Below are 24,342 nucleotides of genomic sequence, written 5' to 3'. Positions count from 1 at the left end.
ATGGTGGTGAAGAATCATTGCATTTTCTGGGTGGAAAGAGTCATTTTGATCATATGCCCACTGATTTATTTTATAGATGAGAAGATCCAGAGGTATAGTTCTTAAGAGGATTCCTCAAGGTCACCAAGATATTAGGCAGAACAGGGACTAGGCTGTAGGTCACCTGCGTTCCAGTTCCACTAAGGCAGGGAATATTCTATGACAATGAAGCCTATTTGATTCTGAAATCAACATTTGGTATTGACTTATAGAATGAGGTTAATCTCCACCCTATATCACTTTTTTTTAACCTTGGATAGTCACTGCTTCTTAGAATCTTCATAACACTGTTTCAAATCCACTGTGTGAATATTCCTTTAAAAAATTTCAATTGCACATCTCTACACCCTATGTGAGACCTTCTAGATCAGAATGTGCCATATACATTAAAGTTTAAAACAGTTGATCCTTAAATAAGATAGCTTTGATTGCATGGGTCCATCTATAAGTAATTTTTCAATAAAACTTATGTCAAGTGTGCCTGCCTCCTCTTCTACTTCCTTCACCTCTCCCACCTCTGTAGACCCTGAGAAAGCAAGACTAACCTCTCCCTGTCCTCCTATTCCTCAGCCTGCTCAACCTAAAGACAACAAGGGTGAAAATGTTTTTGATGATCTACTTCCACTTAATGAATAGTAAATATATTTTCTCTTCCTTATGATTTTCTAAATAACATTTTCTTTAGCTTACTTTATTGTAAGAATACAGTATATACTGTATATAACATGCAAAATATGTGATAATGGACTCTTTTTGTTATTAGTAAGTCTTCTAATTCTGCTTCTGTTTAGTAAGGCTTTTGTAATTAGTAAGACTGAAGCTTGAGACCTAGTCTCTCCCCTCCTACCTGCACTTTGGCCCCTGTTTATTTAGCTGTTGGAGTGGTGCTACCTTCAAGCTTGATGGCATGATAGGCATGATATGTTGACCACTACCAAGCCCTGAAATGGTGTTGGTTCATAATGGAAATCTACATGTCAGCTACATAAATTGCAGAGCCCAGCACAAAATTAAAATGCATATCCTCTTGTGCAAAAATAATTAAGAATTTCTAGATGGTGATCGCAAAGCATTAAACCAAGAGCTGAACACTTGCAGTCAACAGTAGGCTATATGAGTAGTCAAGTTTGGAAGGAGTCAAAAGTTATATACAGATTTTCGTATGTACAGTGTGGGGTTGGTGCCCCTAATTCCCATATTGTTCACGAGTCAACTGTATTGCTCTTCCCCTATAGCTTTCAGCCTGGGGGGAATAGGTTGAAGGATTACATAGATATCATCAAGGTATCTTTTCTGAACCACACATATCTAGCACTTGTCAAATAGGGAGGGAAGGTAGTACCTAGGGTACTCTTAAAAAGAATATCCCCCAATATGCAAACTATTGCTCTAAAGAATATCAGGAACAAAGATACATCAGGTTAAATATTCTACAAGTAGAGTAAATGGGTTCTATGTATTTATTTCCAGCTGCTTATACTAAAAGCCACAGATATGATAGAATGATTTAAAAAAGAGAGAAAATCAGTGTAATAAAGATGGCCAGGGAGAAAAAAGCTGCACCAAAAACTGAGGTTAATGACATTTGCTAAGATAGAGCATGTAGCAACTTCTGAGCTTCCTGGCATCCAACGCAAAAAGGAAGTATAATATGCCACAGTGCTCTCACAGTCTAACTGCAGTATAAAAGAGTATTGGATTTTTTTCCCAAGCATAAAATTCTGAGATATTTTAATGAAAATTTATACATTGAACACCACTGGAGCTGTGTCTGTCCTCAGAGCCTTTAGAAAGATACAGAAAGAGGCCAGGAGCAGTGGCTCATGCCTGTAATCCCAGCACTTTGGGTGGCCAAGGTGGGTGGATCACCTGAGATCAGAAGTTGGAGACCAGCCTGGCCAACATGGTGAAACCCCGTCTCTACTAAAAATATAAAAATTAGCTTGGCATGGTCGTCCATCCCTGTAATCCCAGCTACTCTGGAAGTTGAGGCAGGAGAATCGCTTGAACCCAGGAGGCAGAGGTTGCAGTGAGCCAAAATCATGCCACTGCACTCCAGACTGAGTGACAGAGTGAGACTCTGTCTCCAGAAAAAAAAAAAAAAAAAAAAGATATAGAAAGATTGTCTGCAGGGTTTTTCCAGCACACGTCCAGTACATAGGTCAAAGCAGTAGGATTCTGGCCCCTTCATATTTCTTGATCTCACGTTATTGTGCATCATGAGGAAACGAGAAACAGAAAAAGACACTTAAGAAGGGTAATACAGCATACCTGACTTTGCCTGTGTCATGTAGATAAAAATTCTCCACATAAAACAGTTGCCAGGCACAGGGAATATAGCAGCTCCCACAGCAGCCTCAATGCTAATGATTCCTGTAGGGATCCAATCCAATGCAAGGGTAGCTTTGCATTAGATGCATTGTGATTCACCAAGGCCTCACCCATGAACAGGGTCTTAAAGACACAGGCATCCAAGCAATCATACACTTTAGAGAATTCTAGGGAAATTCAATCTTTACTGCAGTGGCTAACTGCAGCACCCCTTAAATTACCGTCTCAAGTATGTCAGTGTAAAAACCAAGTTGCCGCTGCCTTTGGCTGAAATTGTTTGACTTGTTTGTTATTCTGTCAAAATAGTTTTTAGAACATTTCTTAAGGCTATAAAACAAAACAAAATAACTCCTCCAGGTCAGAAGCTCTCCAGAGATCCATAAAGATAATGTTTTGTTCACCTAAAGGGGGAAAATTATTCAAAACAAAAACTCATAACTTGGCCTATAGGTTTTACCTAACTCCTTTGGAACAGTGCAGTGGAACTCTAAAATACAGTAAGATTGTCCTCCAAAGGAAGAGGCTATCAAAAGGAATGCAAAAAGTCTAATTTAGTAATGTTTTATTGAACGACCAGATTAAAACTCACATAATTTTACTCTTTTGCAAGTTGCTGTGTGTTTTTCAATTTTGTTTTTAAACCCTGGGCCTGTGACATAAACAGATATTATCAGGCATACCACTGTATCATCTCTCAGGGAGGAGGTGGCCTCAGGACCAGCAGGCAATTTTGTCTGAGCTGCCAAGTGCTCTGGGAAAGAGAAATGTCATTCCCTCACCAAGGGGATTTCACTGTGGACCTTCACTCATATTGCTAATTGCTCCTGTGCCTAATTCTCAGGCCATGCTTGAAATCATCCAATTCAAAGCGGAAACTCCTAAGAGATTATTCCTCATTTGCAAATTTGGCACTCAAATTAAAGAATGAAAGTTACAGGTCCTCAGGCCTTTCCTTTCTTTATTGATCTTTACCAAGACTACTCTTCTGCTGTTTCATCTCAACCAAAGAAGACTGAGGCTCTATGTCAGTCTCGACCTAATACACTGAAGACTTTCCATGAGAAATTCACAACTGAAAGCTAGCACTGAATTTGGCTACTTTACTCAGGGTTGGACTGAACTAAGAATTGGATGGTCAAATCCAGGAAACTGTCAGAGCCTTTGGGAGCCTGATAGAAGATGGTGTCTGCATAACATTGAAGACTGAAGCTTGAGACTTAGTCTCTTCGCCCTTACCTTCACTTTGGCCCCTGCTTATTTAGCTGTTGCAGCAGCACTACCTTCAAGCTTGATGGCATGATACAGTCACCACTACCAAGCCCTGAAATGGTGTTGGTTCATAATGGAAATCTGTATGTAGGACTAGCTACGTAAACTGCAGAACCCAGCACAAAATGAAAATGCATATCCTCCTGTGCAACAATGATTGAGAATTTCTAAATGGTGATGGCAAAGCATTAAACCAAGTGCTGAACACTTCTAAGCACAGGACCCTGTCTGACCATGAAGCCAGCCCTATCTGCATGGTTGCTCCCTAGAGACTGAGAAAGTTCTCAGCAGCTTTATCAACATAAGACCAGAGTTTTTCTCCCGATCTCATAGACTCTCAGGATGGAGGAGAGCTTGCAGTCAGCAGGTCCTATCTGAGGGTTTTTCTCATGACAAACCCTCTTCTGCTGCATCCTGCTTTCGCTCTGCCCATCATGATTCTAATTTGGAGTCAGGGTTGCAGTTTCTGTTTTAGAGCCTCTAGTTCCTTAGATCTTCCTGGTCTCCATAGTTGAAGATCCTCTTTTCTTGAGTCAAACATCACTATTGTCTTCAACGATTCATTCTGTGATACGATTTTAAGTCCCTTTCCTGGGCAACAAGTATTCACCTATATTTCCTTTATCACGTTGCACCCAGATCAGAGGATAATATTCTTGGTGCTGTCCAGCTCACAGAATTGCCTACTACCTCAGTCATTGTCCCAGATATGAGGTTTGTACTCTTGAATAACTCATGTCACTTCTCTGAGACCCAAGAGCTCTCCCTTAGAAATGAAAGCATTAATAAGGAGGATTCAGTTGACCATTACAGATCCTTCTGTCATTCTCTCACTCTCCTAAAACATTTTAAAGTTATGTAGATGGGTGTAAAATGTTTCCCCAAATCATACAAGAATGTGCAGATTCTCAAAGGCTAAGAGCTCCTAAGATGACACATTCCACAAAATCATTTTGATGGGACCACTTCTGGAAGAAGTGTAGCCTTGAGCATCTCCTGCCTCCAGTACTAGTGGAGGGAAGAGGGCTCCATCCAAGGACACTTTCCACTTTCTTCACATTGTCTCATAAGGCCAAAAATGCAACTTCCTCCTTTCATGTTGAAGTGGCAGTAACTTCTACCTTATCCCTTCAGGAGAACAGCCTAGAGAGATAGAACACAGGACATCAGGACCACAGAATGGAAAGGGCAGATCCACGAGTCACACAAAAATCAAAGGCAGTGTTTGTCCAAAGATAAAGCTCCTATTTTAGTATTTTTCACAGGCCAGACTAGCTGGTTCCACTTAGACACCAAACAAAAAAACAAAAAACTCTGAAGTGCTAAATATGATTATCTTATTGAACATTTTATAAAAGAATTCCAAATACAATATTTTATTTAATCTTTACAATATTAAGACTGGTCAATATTATTATCTTCTTTTTATGATGAAGCCTGGCATCATTCTCACCTGTTGCTTTAAGGATATCATAAAATGTGTCTGACCAACCCAATAGTATTGTACTTGAAAAGATTACATTTATAACAAGAAGAAAGAAAAATAAAATTCATTGAAGTTAGAGGACTGGGAGAAAATGCTAAGACACTCAGAGAAAGGAGATAATAATGTAAATGGGATGACTACTAAGCACCTTTCTAGTTCCCAGAGTTCTAGCTCAACATTTCCCAAAGTGGTATCCCAAAGAGCGCTGGTCCACAGGTTATTCATAGATATGTTGAGAACATAAGTGTTTAATGCTCAAACAGGCTTGAGAGACTAATAAAGTAAAACCAGCCAGGTGCAATGGCTCACACCTGTAATCCTAACACTTTGAGAGGTCAAGGTAGGGGATCACTTGAGCTCAGGAGTTCGAGACCTGCCTGGGCAACATAGGAAGACCCCATCACTACAAAAAGTCAAAAAATTAGCCAGGCGTGGTGGCATGCACCTATGGTCCCAGCTACTTGGGAGGCTGAGGTGGGAGGATTGTTTGGGCCCAGGAGGTCAATGCTGCAGTAAGCTTCGATCACACTGCTGCACTCTAGCCTGGGGGAAAGAGTAAAACCCTATCTCCAAAAAAAAAGTAAAGCCAGGTGCTTTGCTGTGTGACTCCTTAGGGTCATGGACATGTATTCTATATCTCCTAATGGCCGATATTAGGCATAATTTAGGAAATATTTTTCAAATTCTTGCAGGCCACTTGCCTGCTTCGTTTTACATCGGGAATCCAGGATCTGTGGTGTCATTGCTGATCCTATTTCCAGATAGCTGATAAAGTATCTCAAAGCACTAACTCTGAGTCATTGCATCTTTGCTGCTCTCTGCTCTGAAGAACTTGGATAAGTAAAACCTGTAAATAATGCAGGAAGAAAAAAACAGCCAGTCACATCTCCATGGGCTAAATCAATGCTATACCCATCCCTATTAAAATGCAACTTCAGTCTGATTCAAGGACTTTGTGATCTCATATTTGAAACAAGAATCTGTTCTGGATAAGTAAATGATATTTGGATCTGAGGCAATCGTCATCAGTTCCTTATGGTAAAAGGCTATTTCTAATGATTTCCATATAATTAGATGTTTAAGGTCTTTTTCCTCCAACCACCCCCACATAAAACATGCTAAAACTGAATGTTCATGAAAAATAAATATCAAAAATATATTTGTATGCGATTTCAAGAATATCTGCTACATGGGCCTCTCATCCTTTTATTCTTGGTTTAAGTAACTTCTCCAAAGTCACTCAAAGCCATTTCTCAAAAACCATCATGGAACTCCAAGTCCTTTGTGTCAGTGAAGGTACTGGGATGGTGCAAAGTGGCAATGGAGCCAGGGGTGAAAGGGTGATTGAGAGCCCATTATGCTTTCTAGGTGAGGTTGAGTGATGGTCGTTAATACAATGTTACTGGGAAAAATTAGATCAGACAGACCAGATGGAACAATCCTTTAAACAAGAAGAAATTGTTTGCAGGTGTAAACAAGCATGAAATAGGATTCTGCTAATGAGTTTTCATTACTAGCTAAATACATAATCAAACAATTTGAGCCCTATTCACAACAGTGAGAAATCAATTATTCATCATAAATCTTAGGGTATGTATTGACTACCTTGGTATGTGTCTAGACTGGTCTATAATGAATGAATGTTTCAGTTTGATCAAGGGCATATTATTAGCACATAGGTAATGAAAAAATCAAAAACAGCTGAAAAGTTCTGAGTTTATGAAAACCCAAAGCAGTTGAAAAATTTTCTTCAAGACTTTTCTTAAATAAAAGAAATATTGATCAAGGTGAAAATTAAATGAACTGCTTTTGAGAAATTGCTAGAATAATTGGACATCTATGTTAGGAAAAATGAACCTGAACCCATATCGTATACCTATAAAATTTTAATATGAAATGGATCATAGACCCAAATGTAAAACTTCAAACATAAGATTTCCAAAAGAAAACACAGAAGAAAATTTTTGTAACCTTGGGTTAGGCAAAAATGTCTTAGAACACAAAAAGCATAAATCATAAAAGAAAAAAGTCATGAATTGGACTTCATCAAAATTTAAATATTCTAAAAATACTGTTAAGAAAATGAAAAGAAAAACAATAGGCTAGGAAAAAATATTTTCAAAGTACATATCTGATAAACAACTATAGTCCAGATTACACAAAGAACTCTCAAACTCTATAATAAGAAAACAGCCTAATTTTTAAAATAGGTAATAGGCTGGGCATGGTGGCTTCTGCCTGTAATCCCAGCACTTTTGGAGGCTGAGGTGAGAGGATCACTTGAGGTCAGCAGTTCAAGCCAGCCTGACCAACATGGTGAAACCCTGTCTCTACTAAAAGTACAAAAATTACCTGGGCATGGTGGTGAGTCCCTGTAATCCCAGTTACTCTGGAGGCTGAGGCAGGAGAATAGCTTGAACCCTGGAGATGGAGGTTGCAGTGAGCCGATCACACCACTGCACTCCAGGCTGGGCGACAGAGTGAGACTCTGTCTCAAAAAATGATAATAAATAAAATAAAATAAAGTAAAATAAAATAAAATGGGTAACAGATGTGAACACTTCACCAAAGAAGATATATGATGGCAAAGAAATAAATGAAAAGATGCTCAACATTATTAGTCATTAGAGAAATGCAAATTAAAATCACAATAGGCACAACCATTAAAATGACTTAAATATTTTAAATTGACAATAGTATGTGCTGGTGAGGTTTTGAACTGTGGTAGACAGAATAACGCTCCCAAAAAATGTCCATATCCTAATCCCAGGACCTTTGAGTATATTATATTACATGGCAAGGGAGGAATACAGCTGCAAAGGAAAGTAAATTTGTGAATCATTTGACTCTGTCTCAAAAAATAAATACCCAGGCTGTATACCCAGGCTGTATACCCTGTATACCCAGGCTGGAGTGCAGTGGCATGATAGCAGCTCACTGTAACCTCCTCCTCCTGGACTCAAGCAGTCCTCACACCCCAGCCTCCCAAGTAGCTGTGAGTACAGGCCCGTGCCACCACACCCAACTAATTTCTTTTTTTTTTTTTTTCCTGTAGAGACGGGATTTTCACCATGTTCCCCAGGCTGGCTGGTCTTGAACAACTCCCACCTCAGCCTCCCAAAGTGCTGGGATTACATGCATGTGTCACCACACCCGGCCTCATCTGACTTTAAAAGAAGGAAATTCTCCTGGATTATGCAAGTATCTGATGTAGTCATAAAGGCCCTTTAAATTTGGAAGCAGGCAGAAGAGTAAGTGTCAGGGTGATGCTATATAAAAAGACTCAACCAGCCATTGCTGAATTTGCAGATAGAAGGGACACAGGGCAAGGGACGCAGGTAGCCTAAAGAAGCTGGAGAGGCAAGGGAACAGATTCTCCCATAGGCTTTCTAGAAAGGAATGCAGACTGCCCCAACCTTAATTCTAGCTCAGTGAGACCCATTTTGGATATTTGACCTCCAGAGCTATAAGATAATAAATTTAGGCCACCAAGTTTGTGGCAATTTTTATAACTGTCATAGAAAACAAACACATAAACTAATGGAAATGCTCCAAAATTTCTGATAGGCATGCAAAAGGGTGCAGCTACTCTGGAAAAATCCTGACAGTGTCTAATGAAGTTAAAAATACATCCACCATATGACCCAGCAATCCCATTCCTAGATATTTAAACAGAAATCCACAGAAATGTTTTTTGTGGCTTTTTTTCAAAATTCTTCAACTGGTGAATGAGTAAACTGTGGTACACTCACACAGTGGAATTCTACTCAGCAATACACAGGGTTGAATTACTGGTCCATGCAACAACATGGATGATGCTGAAGTGAAATGAAGTAAAGTGAAAAAAAGCCAGACTCAAAAGTCTATAGACTATATGACTCATTTACATGGTTTTTTGGAAAAGGCAAACCTATAGGGACAGAAACCATCAGTGGTTGCCAGGGGCTGGAGTCAGGTGAGAAGATTGACTGCAAAGGGGCATTGTGGAATTTTTTGAGGTGATGGAACCATATCTTGATTGTGATGGTGGTTCCTTGGTTGTATGCATTTGTCAGAACTGATAGAACTGTACACCAAAACAGGTGGACTAAATTTATGTGTGAGTTTTACCTTAGTATGCTCAATGATAGGTGATTGATTGATTGATTGATTGATAAATAGATAGATACATAGATAGACATCCATAAATAAAATTCTCAGCTAACTACCACTTAGAAGTCAGGCTGCATTTGAAGTCAGGGAATCAGAGAAGCCCCATCTATAAATGGCTCCTTTCTGCTGTTTTACAAGAGTTACTTTTCAGAAAAAAAGAATTTAGAACTGGAAGGAATTTAGGCCAGGAGCATTGGCTCATGCCTGTAATCCCAGCACTTTGGGAGGCCGAGGCGGGAGGATCACTTGAGCCTAGGAGTTCGAGATCAGCCTGGCCAACATGGTGAAATCCCTGTCTCTACTAAAGTTACAAAAATTAGCTGGGCATGGTGGCACGTGATTGTAATCCCAGCTACTTGGGAGGCTGAAGACAGGAGGATTGATTGAACCCAAGAAGCAGTGGTTGCAGTGAGCCAAAATCATGCCACTGCACTCCAGCCTGGGCCACAGAGTGAGACTCCATCTCTCAAAAAAAAAAGAACTGGAAAGAATTTAAAAGATAATTTAGCTCATTGATTTTTGAACCAATTTTAGGTTTCAGAATCCTGTGTCCAAATATAGTAATATTAAGTAGGTAGTGTGTGTGATATGGTTTGGCTATGTTCCTACCCAAATCTCATCTTGAATTACAATTTTCGAAACTGCCATGTGTGGTGGGAGGAACCCAATGGGAGGTGATTGTATTATAGGGACCTGTGTTTCCTGTGCTGTTCTCCTGACAGTGAGCAAATCTCATGAGATCTGACGGTTTTAAAAATGGGAGTTTCCCTACACAAGCTCTCTTTGCCTGCTGCCATTCACGTAAGACGTGACTTGCTCTTCCATGCCTTTCACCTTTGCCATGATTGTGAGGCCTCCTCAGACATGTGGAACTGTGAGTCCCTTAAACCTCTTTCTTTTGTAAACTGCCCAGTCTTGAGTATTTATCAGCAGAGTAAAAACAGACTAATATAGTAAATTGGTACCAGTAGAGTGGGGCGCTGCTAAAGATACCTGAAAATGTGGCAGTGACTTTGGAACTGGGTAACAGGCAGAGGTTGGAACAGTTTGGAGGGCTCAGAAGAAGACAGGAAAATTTGGGAAAGTTTGGGACTCCCTAGAGACTTGTTGAATGGCTTTGACCAAAATGCTGATAATGATATGGACAGTGAAATCGAGGCTGAGGTGGTCTCAGATGGACACAAGGAACTTGTTGGGAACTGGAGCAAAGGTGACTCTTGTTATGTTTTAGTAAAGAGACTGCTGGCATTTTGCCCCTGACCTACAGGTTTGTGGAAGTTTTAACTTGACAGAGATGATTTAGGGTATCTGGTGGAAGAAATTTCTAAGCAGCAAAGCATTCAAGAGGTGACTTGGTTACTGTTAAAGGCATTCAGTTTTATAAGGGAAGCAGAGCATAAAAGTTTGGAAAATTTGCAGCCTAACTGCGATAAGAAAGAAGAATCCCATTTTCTGAGGAGAAATTCAAGCTGGCTACAAAAATTTACATAAATTACAAGGAGCCAAATGTTAATCCCTAAGACAATGGGGAAAATATCTCCAGGGCATGTCAGAGGTCCTCACACCAGCCCCTCCCATCACAGTTCCAGAGGCCTAAGAAGAAAACATGGTTTTGTGATAATGAATGAGTCTCACGAGATTTGATGGTTTTAAAAAGAGCAGTTCCCCTTCACAAACTCTTTTTTCACCTGCCACTATCATGCAAGACATGACTTGTTCCTCCATGCCTTTCACCTTCCACCATGATTGTGAGGCCTCCCCAGCCATGTGGAACTGGAAGTCCAATAAACTTCTTGCTTTTGTAAATTGCCTAGTCTCAGGTATGTCTTTATCAGCAGCATGAAAACGAACTAATATAGCGTGGTAGACACTGTTGCAAGCCCTTTATGTTACCTCTTTTAACCCCCAAAGACATCCCTATGACTATAGTTAATAATAAAAAAAATATATTGTTAATAATAACAATAAGTTTGCAGATATGGAAACTGAGGCTTACATAACTCAAACAGCTGGAGTTGTTGAATGAACATTTAAACTGTTGATTTGATTCTAAAGCACATTCTTGTAACCATTACATTTTACAGCCTCTTTTCTATGAAATCCCTATATGATATTCCTTTAAAACAAGTATGTGTGGGGCTACTTGGGCTGTGAATGTGTGTGTTTGGGTGTGTGTAGTGGGGGTGTGGGTCTGGATCCTGTTGGTGGTTTCACAATAACAATATAACTTGAATACTATTGATCCAGTCCAAATGATGATTATATAAGGAAGAATTTGAAGCCCAGAGAGGTCAAGTGACTAGGTCACACATCTAGTTAGTGACTGAGGCACAACTCCTGACTCTAGGTCTAATGTTACTTCCTCAACGTAATGTCAACTTGCAATACAAAGCCCATTTAAAAATGTTAACACAAATAGTCCCTTAACCCATCCAAGACAAAAATCAGTAGGAAAATTAACCTGATAAGTTGGCTTTCCTCTCTCTGTGCTATACTTTATGATTTTTAAAATAAAGATTGTTATATTTAAAGAAACAATGTTGATCCCCCCAAAAAAAACTGGTTGTAGGCTGGGTGTAGTGGCTCATGACTCTTAATCCCAACACGTTGGGAGGCCAAAGCTGGAAGATTGCTTGAGCCCCAGAGTTTGAGACCAGCCTGGGCAGCATAGTGAGACCCTGTATCTACAAAAAATACAAATTAAAAAATTGGCCGGGTGTGACAGTGCGTGCCTATAGTCCTAGCTACCCAGGAGGCTGAAGTGGAAAGATTCCTTTGAGACAATCACATATAAAGGGAACCCTGGAGAACCTCCCACCAGCCTGTACACTGGGAGGAATGCGCACTGGGGTAGAGCCACGGAAGTTTGTGCTGTTTGCAGTTGGGAGAAGCCTGGCCTCTCCTGTTCCCGGGTGGTAACCTGGGATTCAATCTGTGAGACAGCACGCCTACCAGAAGGACTCTCGCTTTGCTGAGAGTTCCTGTTCCCCTTTTTCTTCTTTTTCACCCAATAAACTCTGCCCTTCTCATCCTTCAAAATGTCAGCAAGCCTAATCTTTCATAGTTGTGTGACAAAAACCTGGCTTTTAGCTGAACTAAGGAGAGTCCTACAACACCTTGAGCCCAAAAGATGAAGGCTGCAAAGTGCTATGATTGTGCTACTACACTCCGGCCTGAGTGACAGAGGAAGATCCTGTCATTAATAACCAAATAATATAATAAAATCAAAATTTAAAATGTTACTGTAAAATTTTTTTTTTAAAGGCCAAAGTCACCCAAAAGACTTGCTTGACCAGCTGATTCCAAAGTCTAGTCTTTGGCCATCTCATGATTATCTGATCCTTTCTAATAGTGTTTGTTACATGTTTTACAATCCAAATAACTTGAATTGAGTTTTATAATGGAGAAATGAATTTAATTTGTATTTCATGGGCAATACTTCCTTGTACTCCTCACTCTATTCTCAGATACAAATTCTTTCTGTACCCTTGAAACTTGCACTGTACTGGAGTCCCATATGTATGTTATTTCCACTGAGAACTGCATAGTAAACCTAGCTCGGAACAAAGGTTTGGCTGATCTTCCTACAAGTAAATTCCGAGAAAATATAGTAGTAGATAAAGTAAGGCAGACCAATTTAAAGCTCAATATAGGAAGTATGTGAATTTAACCGTGCCTATTCACACATAAGGCAAGAGTAAATGGATCTCTACTGCTCTCATTATAGAGAACAAGGATTGTGGCCTTACATAGTTTTCAGTAGAAGGTAAGTGTGATCTGGTCTCAGTTCATTAATATGAGTCTGATTCTGTTAGTTCTGCTGACCTCTCTTAGATATTCTGGGATGTAGTCCAGGAGGCATGTCTTTCACTGGGCACTGGCTGTATAGTGGGGATAAACTCACTTCATTTGCTACATCATTTGTTGAGTGCCTACTATGAGCTGTATACTGTATTCAGTGTTTTACATCTGTTACATTACTGAACTCTATATAATGTTCCTGGGGTAATCATTGTTATTCATATTTTTATCCTTTTAACTTTATATTTTGATCTTTTATCCTGATTCTAAACATGCTAAAGAGAGTAAGTAAATTGCTCAAGTTCACATGTCTACTAAGTGGTAGAGGGAATTTGAGCACAGCTCTGTCTGACTTTATATCACAGGCTCTTTTTTTTTTTTTGGTAGATCGCATTATCTTCAGAGGCAGAAGTGATGGCAGTATAGCACAATCAAACTAAGCTGGCCAAGAATTTATTCTTTACCCAAACCTGAACCTTTCTACTCCTTAGAGACCATCTGATATTTGTGTTTTGGCTGGGCTAAGATATTAAAGATTCATTAATATCCAAAGAATATTGGGATCAGAAAGAAGTTCAGAACCCATGTGGTCCAACTCCCCTATTTTACAAATTGATTCTTTATTCAACTTATGTTGACCGAGAACCTGTTATATGCTGTACAGTGCTGAGGATACAAATCCTCATGCCTTTCAGGAGATTTTGGTATAGTAGTAGCAAATGACAATAACAGAGATGCCTTAGAGCCCTGGCAATGTGAGGTTTGGGTGGCAGGGGGCTTAATGGAACACAATGAATAGGCATTCCATGCAGATTTTAGAAATTTAGAAAATGTCTTTATTAAGTACTGGGAAAGATACAAAAGAAATATAAGACAGCAACTCAAAAGGATTCGAGTTAAGGCCCTAGGGATAAATGGACTTGCATTAAATATCTAAGAACTAGACTGTTTGAATCTAACCTTTCCCTCTTCCTAGTTCCTTGATGGAGGCAAAAGGATGTTGTCATTAGACCCATGCAGCCAGAACTCCTGGCCAGTACTGTAAGAATCCATGTAGCTAGCACGAAGGACCAGATGAGAAGGAAAAACATGCAAGAAATTTTTGGTGGATGCTACTGTGGTTTGTGTAGTACAGCCTATATGTGTCATTGGAATTCAAGGAAATAAATAGACAAATGGGCAAGGACATGTAGTTGGCTCTTTAGGACTACTCAATACATTTATCACTCATTTAATTTCTTCTGACAACAGAACCCACCTTCTTGACACAGGGTTGGGCACTTGACCCAAGCGTGGGTAGTCACCATGTTACCAGAGCCCGGGGTTCTGGCAATCTCCCAGGAGAGAAATCGAGAGATCACTAAACATAGCAGGAAAGATGATTTGAAGTTTATTCCAGCTTGTGCACAAGGTAGCCAGCACCAAGAAATGACAAAGGAGTAGGCTGCTCCCTGAGGGCACTGTGAGTTAGTTTTATAGGGTCTTTGTATAGAGAAAGGTTACATTGGGGCATGTATAAGAGTTTTCCTAGTGCCTGTGCAGTGGCTCAGCATGCTTCTTCATATGTTGTATATAGCATTAATATTTTAAATCTCCACCCCTGGGCATTAATTTTAGCATTCAAATGAAGAAGTGGTAACTTTAAGTTGGAGTTCAAGTCTAGCTACGGATGCAGGGCTCTGAGGAACCCTAGCCCCCTGAAATAGGAACTTGCAGTAAATGGCTTCTTGGATCTCTTGTAACGGATTGGATGAGAGTTACAGAACATAGAGCTTGTAGAAGGGCATTTATCCTTTCCCTCCAGATCATCTTAAGATAGTAAATAAACCAGCCTGCCTGTCTCAACAGTACTTCATTTTCCTAGACACAACTGTTGTCCCACGCAAAACCAACTACAGTGCTTCTCTGGGATTCACAAAAAGAAATTGGAAAAGAGAATTTTCTTATCAGTGAGGTTGCTAAACTGGAAAGAAGAGAATCCTGGGTGCCAATAGCCACTTTCTTTGCCTTACTGAGAGCCTGACTGCTGCATGAATCCAAGCAGAGACCAGCAGAAATGAGAGATGAAGCCCTGTGACTTCGTCATCCAGTCCACAAGATGGGTTCCTGTAGTTCTTCTTTCAGTTTTGTGAGCAACTAAGATGTCCCCAACAGCTGGGTGAGCAAAGACATCCCATTTTTCCTAGTTGGTGGATTGGTTGGTTGGTTGGTTGGTTGGTTTTGAACCGGTTTGAGATGGGTAACTGGTCATTACAAAACAGTCCTGACAAACAGGAAAATCACTCATAGAAAAAAAAAATCACAAAAGAAGAAATCTAAATAGTCTCTCTCTGTATATGAAAAGTTCTTCCTTGGCCGGGTGCAGTGGCTCATGCCTGTAATTCCAGCACGTTGGGAAGCTGAGGGGGGTGGATCACGAGGTCAGGAGATCGAGACTATCCTGGCTAACATGGTGAAACCCCGTCTCTACTAAAAATACAAAAAATTAGCCGGGCACAGTGGCGGGCGCCTGTAGTCCCAGCTACTTGGGAGGCTGAGGCAGGAGAACAGTGTGAACCCGGGAGGCAGAGCTTGCAGTGAGCCGAGATCCTGCCACTGCACTCCAGCCTGGGCGACAGAGTGAGGCTCCATCTCAAAAAAAAAAAAAAAAAAAGTTTTCCCATTCTACTAATTAAAGGAATGGAAGTAAAACAGTAATATATTAGCTCCCTATCAGACTGAAAAAGCAAAAGGTATAATGATGCCCAGGGCTGGTTAGGGTACAGGAAAGGAATTTGCATATACTTTTGATAGGAGTGTACCTTAAAAAGTAACCTGACCATAGGTATCGAAATGTGAAATATGCATCCCCCTTAATGTAACAATTCCTATGCTAGCAAGTGATAGTAGGGAAATAACTGCATAAGCCTATAAAGGTGTATGTACAAGAATGTTTATCACAGACTTGTTTCTAATAGGAAAAAAATGGAATAAACCTAAATGTCCTTATTTAGGAAACTATTTTTTTTTAATAATAGTGTGGTGATAGAGTGGAATTTTAATCAGTTGTTGTTATAATGATTATGGCAGATCCTATGTGGTGATACAGGAAAATGTCTGTAATATACTGTCATGTGATCAAGATAGAATATAGAATAGCAAGTATAGTAGGATGTATTATTTTATTTAAGATATATGTGTTTACACCTATGCATAAACTAATCTAGAAGTCTGATTATTTCATGGGGACCCAGAATAATGGAAGCAATTTTACTTCTCAAGTTGCTTAAATATTTCACAATATTTTTCCGTTATTCTAAATTCATTTTCTTTTGAGAGGTATTATGGATGGAATGCTTGTGTCCCCCCAAAATCCATGTTGAAACCCTGCCCCCTAATGTGCTGCCATTAAGAAGTGAGGCTTGGGGGAAGTAATTAGGATGAGACGAGAGCCCTCATGAATGGGATTGATGTCCTAGAAGAGTCCCACAAGAGCCTGCTTCATCTCTAAAACATGTGAGGACAAAATGAGAAGGTGCTGCCTATGAACCAGAAAGCAAGTCCTCACCAAACACAGAATCTTTCATAATCTTGATCTTGGACTTCCCAGCCTCCAGAATTGTGAAAAACAAATTTTTATTATTTATGAGTCACTCAGCCTATGAAATTTTATTATAGCAGCCTGTGCTGATTAATTCAGGGGGAAAGGATATACGGGAAGCATCAGATCCATACCCCTGGGAATCATCACATTATGGAGGCAGTAGGCCAGTTAGACTTTGGGTAAGCCTTCCTGGAATGAAGAATAGATACTGATTGATGGGCATGATATGGAAGGAACATGTAAAATTTTCATATAGTCCAAAAAATTGGAGCTAATGTAGAAATGGCTTAAATCGCCATGCCTTTTCCTCCTTCTGTGCCAAGCCCACTATCATTAGAAGTAGACCTGTATTCCCAGGTTCTACTACAGCTCTTGACATTTTGATTAATTCATTTTATTGACAGGACTCCGTTCTTGGGATTTCTAGAAAGCTGGTGATGTTTACTGGGCTACCAGAGAAGTTTCAGGTTGCCATACTTTTCAGGTGGAACCATTTTTGCTGCACTTTTTAGGTTGAACCATTTGAAATGGCTAACACAAACCACTTTGACCTACAGAAACAAAAACTATATATGGTTCATTATAACACACACTGATATAGAAAGTTATATTCCATATGATGTACGAGATGATATCTTCAGCAGCCCATTAGTTAAGAAGTGGCATGTATTTAACGTGACCAGGTATTTGGCTCCCCAAGTTTGAGTGATGTAAAAATGGGACTGTGTACTTTTGCTACCATTAGTTTGAAACTTTTAGTAGAAATTCAGTTGTTCTAGCTATGGGTCTCTCCTCCACTTTATTGCATCTATATTGCAGTGCTCATCCCTCACACTCACCACAAGAAGCTCTTACCATAGGTTTGTTGTTTTTACTTCCAAGAACTATTAAACACAAGGCATAACATAAAATCAAACTGTGACGGCTCTCTGAAGCTGAAGCATGCTCTGTCAAAGATGAGAGAGCAAAGCTAAATCAAACAATGACTTGGACCTTTTAGGTGGCCTAAGTTATAAATTGCAAGGCAGCAAAGATAATTGAGAATAATGTAGGAAAAGCTAGAATCAACATAAGTCATTTAAAAAGGATAACAAGATATATCAACTGGACTGATTTTGAGGCAGGTTTGAAGTCGGGTATGTTTGCAAGGCACCAAAATAGGTGATTAGATACAATATTCAGCATAATGTGCAGGAAAAGCAATCAGATGAAGCAAATCAGTTTCCTGGACCCTAATGCAGGGAATGTGGAGGTTTTTATTAAATATCAAATTAAATTTAGATTTATGGCTGCTGTTGATCCACTAGATTTAAACTGACATTATCACACCATTATTTTTTAATTCCTTGCTGTAGATGCTTTATTAAACAAACAAAAAATAGACTGGAAGCAAAAGTCAGCACCAATTTCTAAATAATTTTTGCATTTTCTCATAATTATTTCAATCTGTGACCATTTATTCCCTGCATTGATATCACACAGACTGCACTGCTAGTATAGAATATTATGTTACGGTGTAGATGAGACACAGGGGGAAAGACATTTTTTAACATTGACCTTTTTTTAAAAATAAATGACCCAAATTATTAACATTTAAAAAAAATATTTCCATGACCGATGATACTAGAAGCAATAGAATTTGTCCAGAGAAAGTAGCACTGGGGTGTTGACTTTCTAGGAGGTGGTTTTTAGGAAAGGTAAGATGCATTGAGGCAGTAATGCAGGAGCCAGAATGATAGATGTGAGAGTTTTCTGAGAGAAATTGTCATTCCCAAATATGGGGATGAATAGAACTCAGTTGCTTTGTTCCAGGAGATATGTCTGAGTCCTGAGTGGAACAAAGCAGTCTCCTCCATTCTTCTGCTTTGCTGAGGAGACCCAGAACAGACACAACCAGTAGCAGAGTGCAAATGAAGCCAGTATAAGGCAGAACCACATAGAGGGAAGAAGCTGGGATTTTACCCCCAATAGAAGAAAAGACAGCAGCTAAAAGGAACCTGAAATGTGACTAGGTCATGATGTGCAGCTGTCTGAAGAAACTGGAGAAAAAAAAGTGGCACGTCTACCCAGGAATAAGCTGCCTTCACTGGCCCCACTGCTGTGTGAGTTTCCTTTCCAGAGCTATCTACCAGGACTCCATCCTCAGCTCATAACTGGCAGGAATTTCCAAGCATTGCATTATCACCTCTGAAGGAGGCAGGCCTACCAGGACACCTTGGAGCATTCCTACATCCTCCATTCCCAGGTGCAGATATAAAATGGGACAGGGCTCCAGTGATGCTGCTCTTATTGACTTGCAGATTGATTGATTGATTTCTTTTTTTTTTTTTATCAGAGTCTCACTCTGTCACCCAGCCTGGAGTGCAGTGGTGCAATCTCAGCTCACTGCACCCTCCACCTCCCCGGTTCAAGCAATTCTCCTGCCTCAGCCTCCCAAGTAGCCGGGATTACGGGTGTGCACAACCACAACCACACCCGGCTAATTTTTGTATTTTTAGTAGAGACGGGGTTTCACCATGTTGGCCAGGCTGGTCTCAAACTCCTGACCTCAGGTGATCTGTCCACTTCGGCCTCCCAAAATGCTGGGATTACAGGCATGAGCCACCATGACTAGCCAGACTTTTGCAGATTTCTTGTGCAACCTGGTCCTGCCAGGCTTACCTGCCTGGTACTTCCACAGCTGAACCATCATGGCTTCATGTCTCGGTTCCCTGACCTGTAGTATCTACAAATCCCTTTTGGTTATTAGGACTTGTAGTCATTACCGTCTCAAGGCTGTCTTTTCCTTTTGCCACCTATTGCTCATCAGGGAAATAATTCAATCCTCCTCTGTTCCAAGGGGTAGGAAAAGAGCACCTTCTACCCTGTAACATTGGAATAAGAAGAGTTTGGGGGGCAGAGGGGTGGAGATTGGTGTTTTTCTTGACCACCTGCTAATATTATTAGCATAGTAGAAAAGGAGCTTCCAGTCCCTTTCCTCACCCCAGAGCCCCAGCTCAGAAGACCCTAGTATGCCCCAGTGAGCCCAAAATCCCATATTCACAATGGCAGTGTTTGTTTCCCACAGTGCACATGAAATACAAAATGATAAGTTGACTGTTGATGGTACCCAAGGGAGTTTTCAATGGCATAAATACATGTATGGGACCATTTGAGTAACGGAACTATCCTCTTATATCAAACTCATGAATTTATGGGTTGTTTAGGACGAAGCTAAGGTAAAAGAAGTGAGTATATTTAAAGAACAATAATACAAGAGGTACAGAGATATAGAGAAAATACTGAAGGGCTGTGCAACTGCCTGGAGATTAAGGTAACTCTGCTGGAAGATTTTGTGAACAAAGGTGAAACTACTGCAGCAGTTGACCTGGATGGTTTTATCAGGAGCCTTGTGCCGGACTAGGTCCTCAATTTCATACACTGCCCTAGAGACTGACATAATGCCAGGCTGAGCAATCCACAAGCCAGTGTCAGAATGCAAAATATAGATGAGCTCAGGTTGTGCCTGTCCAACTTAGAACCCAGACCCTAGCCTTATCCCACCTGATTGGGTAGCTTCTCCTTTGGACCCCAAACATGAAGGTGTTGATGACTCTCCCAACCAGTGCCATGGCACTGCTGACCTATCCTTCTAGGGATGGCTCCACAGATTGCATCTGGAGAACCTGAGGGGCAGAAGAAGGAGTTGAAAGGTGAGTTCCACCACCCATCCCCAAGGGGAAATCAGTGTAGTCTGGGGATACCAAACTCCATAGAGTCAAAGTGGTGAGAATTATCTCTATTGGTCTCTATAATAATAACGATCAACAGTTACAGTGCCCCTCTGAGTGAGGATCTGTAGAATAACATGTGAAAATATATTCGTGAATAAACATTGACATGGATACTCAGAAATGTGACTTGCTTTCTTTCTGGTTCTGGTCTCTGTTACAACTGCTTGAGCTTTTTTGACTAATAAATGAATAGATACTGAATAATAACAGCAAATACCTATACAGTTAGCATATATCAGTCTCCTTGAGCTGCTGTAACAAATTACCACAAACTTGGCAGCTTATAATACTAGAAACACATTCCATCACAGTTCTGGATGCCAGAAGTCCCACATCAACACATCAGCGGGGCCACACTCCCTCTGGAGGCTCTGTGGGAGAGGCCATTGTTTGCCTCTTCCAGCCTCTGGATGGCTTTTGGCATTTCTAGGCATTCCTTGGCTTGTGGCTACATCTCTCCAAACTCTGCATCCATCTTCCCATCACTTTCCCTTCTGTGTGTCTATCTTGAAGTCTTCTGTCTGTCTACACATCCTCTGTCTGTCACTTGTAAGGACACATGAGTAGATTTAGGGCCCACCCTGACAATGCAAAGTTAACTCCCTGCCTCAAAATCCTTAATCACATCTGCAGAGTCCCATTTTCCAAATAAGATAGCATTCATAGATTTCAGGGAGGATTAGTCAGGGTTCTCCAAAGAAACAGAACCAACAGGATGTGAAGAGATAGTATTGATTTTAAGGATTGGCTCACACAAGATTGAAGGCTTATAGCAAAATCTGAAGGGGTAGGCCAGGAAGCTGGAGCCAGATGCCTGGGACGAGGTGCAGTTTGAGTCCAAAGGCAGTCTGCTGGTGATACAGGAGCTAAAAAGAAATTATTTAGGCAGTTAGTGAGGGTAAGAGAGTCCTCAGTAAGGCCTCCCTTTTAACAAAAAGCAGCCCCCAAATCATTTCTCTAATAACAAAAAGCCTGAAAACTCAAGCTGCAGACATAGAAAAGCAAACTAGAAGCTTGCACAGGTGAATGCCAGCAGCTGTGCCGATAGGAAAAGGCTATCTGTAGGCCAGGCATGTTCAACACGGCAGGTCCCTCTTCCCTTTTCTTTGTCAACAACATGTATAGTCAGGAACAGACAATATGGCGCAAGCCAGGTAGAGAACCCATCTCCATAATAAAAGAGTAGAGTGGGATGGCCAGCTTCCTCATACGCTATGCAAACGTCACACCTGGTCTGACCAATCTCTCGGGCCCTATGTAAATCAGACACTACCTCCTCAGGCTCATCTATAAAAGCCTGTGCATTTCACTAGAAAACCAGAAGAACCACTCGGGTGCCCCTCTCTCTGCAGGAGAGAAAGCTGTTCTCTTTTCTTTTACTTTCACCTATTAAGCCTCCACTCTGAAACTCACTTCTTGAGTGTCTGTGTCCTTGATTTCCCTGGTGTGAGACAATGAACCTCGGGTACTTACCCCAGACAACAATGCTGCTTCACTGGCAGCATTTGTTCTTATTCAGGGGAAGCCAGTCTTTGATTTATTAAGGCCTTCAGCTGATTGGCTGAGGTCCACCTACATTAAGGAAACAATTTAAGAGTTAATCTCACCCCAAAAACACCTTTACAGAAGCATCCAGACTAATGTTTGACCAAATATCTGGGCACCATGGGCCAGCCAAATTGACACACAACATTGACCATCATACAGGTATTAGATGTGGATGTATTTTTGGGAGCCATTATCAGCCTGCCACAGTCAGTTAATAAATTATAGGCAATGTTCTAAGCTTTTACATATATTGACTGATTTAATATGTACAATGACTTTGAGAGTAGAATTGCTGTTGTTATCATCATCCCCATTTTACAAATGAGGAAGCTGAAACAGAGAAGATAAGGAATCGGACTTAAGTCACACCGCTTGTAAATGATCGAGCCAGGATTGGACCAAGCAGTCTAGCTTAATCCAATTAAGTTTGGAAAAAAGGGTCACATTTCTGGTAAACCTCCATCTTTATTGTCTCATGTACAATTACATTCAATATTTGCTATAGCTGTCTGGATAGATTTTACTTGCTAATTCATTATGTGAGAGTGATCACTACTCTAAGGGTTGGGTAGTTTCTGTAGTAATTTCTTCTTTCTCTTCCTCCTACTGCAGTGATTACCTTACACCCTATTTTGACTTTGTGCAGGTACCTCAGATAATAGCCTCAGTCATCTGACATTTAATAAACATTCACTCAGTGCCTGTCTCATGCTAGACCCAGCTCCAGGCATTTTGGGTGCAGGGAAGAACTCCAAGCTCTATTTCAGTGTTTTCAGCTTCCTCCAAATCCGCATGTTCTATCATTATCTTCCCTTGAGCAGATGCTGAAAATTGGCCCAGAGCTGCTAAGAGGAAGCCTTTCCTCTGACTCAGTTCCAGGGGTTACCTGCAGGCATAGGTGAGACTTTGAATATATATATATCAATCTTGGGGGAAGATAGCAAGGTTGTTAAAGCAGATATAATCATCCAGGCTTTTCCTTATCTCAAAACCTAGCTATAGCCAAGATATCCAGCACATCACAAGGATAAGCCAGATGTAAATAAAGACCCGGGGAGGGCTTAAGTAGCTTTATATCACTTCCTTCCAGGCTCTCAGCAGAGCAAAAAGAATCTCCAGCTTCTTATAGAGAAATGTTATAAAACCAAAGCGTTTTCATGTCTGTTTCCCTTTTCCTAACCACTTCACATCGCTGTTTCAGAAAATCCAGATTTTAATGGCTAAGTAGTTTTGTGTTTTCTATTATGATTAAAGTTTAACAATAATCCTTTATTTCAGTAGGACTTCAGTTCCTAAGTGCATTCACATGTGTGGTCTGGTTTAGCCTCCCAACAACCTTGCTGGATAGGCCAGGAATGTTGCCTTCTTTTTCTTGTCTTTTTTCTTTTTTTTTTTTTTTTTTTTTTTGAGACAGAGTCCTGCTCTGTTGCCAGGCTGGAGTGCAGTGTACTGCAATCTCCACCTCCCAGGTTCAAGTCATCTCCTGCCTCAGCCTCCCAATTAGCTGGGACTACAGGCCCGCGCCACCACGCCAGGCTAATTTTTGTATTTTTAATAGAAACAGGGTTTCACCAGGTTGACCAGGATGGTCTCGATTTCTTGACTTCGTGATCCACCCACCTCGGCCTCCCAAAGTGCTGGGATTACAGGCGTGAGCCACTGCGCCCGGCCGTTGCCTTCTTTTATAGATGAAAAAGCTCAAACTCTGAGGAGGGAAGTCCCCAAAGCACACGTGGAGTAAGTTGGGCTTTCTCCCTTTAGTCTTTAAATGTCCCTGCATGAAATGAGCACAGTATTTAACACCAGAAAATAGGAGGGAGCCACCTTCCACCTTCTTCTGAACAGTAACAGCAGTCATCTCTATTATAGAAATGTAAACATTCCTGTGGTCCTTTAGAATATCTCCACAGTCTAAATGACTTTCAAGCTGAGTAAGTTTTAAGTTCCTTAAATAAAGTTATTGAAAATGACCTAATAAGTTGCATGCAAAAATTTAAGTACTCTACCCATTACAACCTATTATACTACAACAAGGGAAACATGTATTAGGAATATTTCTTTACTGCACTTATTTTACATAGCACAGACCTGATGACAGAAACTAAGCTCCTTGGATTAAACTGCTTCAACCTGACCTGATTTATTGGTCCATTTTTAAGTTATAGCTAGCTGCACATGAGTATGAAACATACCTTTTTGGCCTGAGAAAGTGTGAATGCATATTCTAAATGCAATGTTTCAAAGTAGTGTTTTACTATTATTTTATTTATGCTAAAAGTTTTTTAAGTCAAGTTTTATCAGGGTTTCTGGAGCATAGTTCATGATATATGTGAGTATATCCATCTATACCCCCACATGTA

The sequence above is a fragment of the Macaca nemestrina genome, chromosome 2 (assembly GCF_043159975.1).
Source record: "Macaca nemestrina isolate mMacNem1 chromosome 2, mMacNem.hap1, whole genome shotgun sequence".
Lineage (NCBI taxonomy): Eukaryota > Metazoa > Chordata > Mammalia > Primates > Cercopithecidae > Macaca > Macaca nemestrina.
The sequence above is the reverse complement of the archived record's forward strand: the minus strand, read 5'-3'. Positions refer to the sequence as shown.